The following is a 2519-nucleotide window of genomic DNA, read 5'->3' as shown; positions in this document are numbered from 1 at the left end:
ATCTGTTCTAACCTCCAAAAGGCTTCCACATACTATTTTGGTCACAGATTTATGATCTGTGCTATCTTATTAATATAGTCTCTGGTCTAGTGGCTTAAATAATCAGAGGCATCATGCATCACTGGCATTTACTGTTTGCTTTAAGTTCTTAAGACTTCTCTCATATTTTTATTTTGCAACAAGTTGAAATTTTTCAGCTCACATTTCAGGGCTATTAGTATGATAAATGTTCCTTTACAATGCCTAGTGGACTCTAATAAGCAATAAGCCAGTTGTCCTACTTCCCCCCTCAAGGACCAGCCCTAACCTGATGCAGCCTCAGGGATCCAAGAGCAGATTACTGTGATTTGGGGGAATTGGGGAAGAAGAAAGGGGAGAGTACTAACAGTGCCAAGCCAGATGGTATATAGTTTAGCCTAGACAAGGCTCCCTATAGTATCTGCATCTAAATGACAATTAACTGTTCGCTTTGGCAGCACATATACTAAAATTGAAATGATACAGAGAAAATTAGCATGGCCCCTGTGCTAGGATGGCAGGCAAATTTGTGAAGCATTCCATAATTTTTAAAACAAATACAAAAGAATCAGTGTAATCCCTTGCATTTTATCAGAACATAATGGAATGAAATTAAAAATCAACAACAAGAAAAATTATAGAAACCACATAAACACATGGAGACTGAACAATATTATTTTGAATGAGGACTGGATCATAGAAGAAATGCAAGGAGAAATTTTAAAATTCCTAGAATCAAATAAGAATAGTGATATAATATACAAACATCTGGGATACTATGAAGGCAGTTTGAAGAAGAAAGTTCATAGCATTAAGTACCCTAGAAAAGCAGGAACAAATTTCAAAACCAGTAGAAGATAGGAAACAATTAAGATCATAGCAGAAATTAATGGAAATGAGAATAAAAAATAAAGGATTAATGTAATAAAGAGTAGGTTCTTTGAAAAGATAAACAAAATTGATAAATCCTTAGCCAAACTAACCATACGAAAGAGAAAGAAGACCTAAATCAACAACAAAATTAGAGATAAAAGAGGAAATACCCTTAAAGACATTCCTGAAATCCACAGGTTTATTAGGGACTATTTTGAAAACTTATATTCCAATAATTTGGAAATTCTAGAAGACAGCTACAAATTTCTAGACACATATGACCTATCCAAATTGGACCAAAAAGATATAGGAAACCTAAACAGATCAATGTCAAGCAATAAAATTGAAATAATAATAAAAGGCTTCCAAATAAGAAAAGTAAAAGATCAGATGAATTCTTAGTTGAGTTCTTTTTAAATTTTTTATTTGTTTTAATTAGTTATATATAACAGTAGAATGCATTTATGCACTCTGATTAAAAGAATAAAAAGTCAGCAAATAAATGACCTAACATTACATATCAAAGCCTTAGAAAAAGAACAAATCAATATTAAAAGCAGTAGAAGACAAGAAATAATTAAAATCAGAGCTGGAATCAATGAAATAAAATTTAAAAAATTAACAAAACCAAAAGTTGGTTCTTTGAAAAAATAAATAATATGGATAAACCCCTGGCTATGCTAATGAAGAGAAAAAGAAACAAAATTCATATTACTAAAATACAAGATGAAGAAGGAAATATCACAACAGACATGTCTGAAATACAGAAGATAATCAAAAACTATTTTGAACATTTATACTCTGATAAAATAGAAAATATCAAAGACATTGACAAATTTGTAGAGATATATGACCTACCCAAACTGAATGAGGAGGTCATATACGATTTAAACATATCAATTTTAAGTAATGAAATAGAAAACGCCATCAAAAGCCTACAAACCAAGACAAGCCTAGGACCAGATGGATTCTCGGCCAAGTTCTACGAGACTTTCAAAGAAAAATTAACACCAATACTCCTTAAAGTATTCCATGAAATAGAAAAGGAGGGAACCCTTCCTAACTCATTCTATGAGGCTAAGATCACCCTGAGACCAAAACCAGACAAAGACCCATCAAGGAAAGAAGACTTCCAACCAATATCCCTGATGGACATAGATGCAAAAATTCTCAATAAAATTCTGTAGTGCACCATGATCAAGTGGGGTTCATCCCAGAGATGCAGGATTGGTTCAACATATGGAAATCAATAAATATAATTCATCATATTAATAGATTTAAAAACAAGAATCATATAATCATCTCACTTGAGTTCTACCAGAACTTTAAAGAGCTAATGCCAAACCTCCTCAAATTATTTCACGAAATAGAAAAGGAGGGAATACTCCCAAATTTATTCTATGAAGCCAGTATCAACCTGAGATCAAAACTAGATACTCTGTTGTGGCTTGGACATGATGTGCCCCACCCCCCCGCCAAAAGCTCATGTGACAGTGCAAGAAAGTTTAAAGGCAAAATGATTGAGTTATAAGAATTTTTAATCAGTGCATTAATCCCTTCATAGGGATTCACTGGATGGTAAGTGCAGGCAGGTAGGGTGTGGTTGTAATAGGTGGGTCATTAAGGCC

At 33.2% G+C, this 2519-nt stretch overlaps 1 non-coding gene across 1 annotated transcript; it reads left to right on the top strand.

The window, feature by feature from the left end:
* Positions 1-462: 462 nt before the first annotated feature.
* Positions 463-567, top strand: LOC124079128 (U6 spliceosomal RNA). Its single transcript, XR_006847150.1, has one exon. It is a non-coding gene; the product is annotated as a U6 spliceosomal RNA (small nuclear RNA).
* Positions 568-2519: the final 1952 nt, after the last annotated feature.

This window comes from Marmota monax, unplaced genomic scaffold, assembly GCF_021218885.2.
Source record: "Marmota monax isolate L192 unplaced genomic scaffold, Marmota_monax_Labrador192_F-V1.1 WCK01_AAM20220418_F8-fsc00089, whole genome shotgun sequence".
NCBI classification, from domain to species: Eukaryota; Metazoa; Chordata; class Mammalia; order Rodentia; family Sciuridae; genus Marmota; species Marmota monax.
This window is presented reverse-complemented; position numbering and strand designations above follow the sequence as displayed.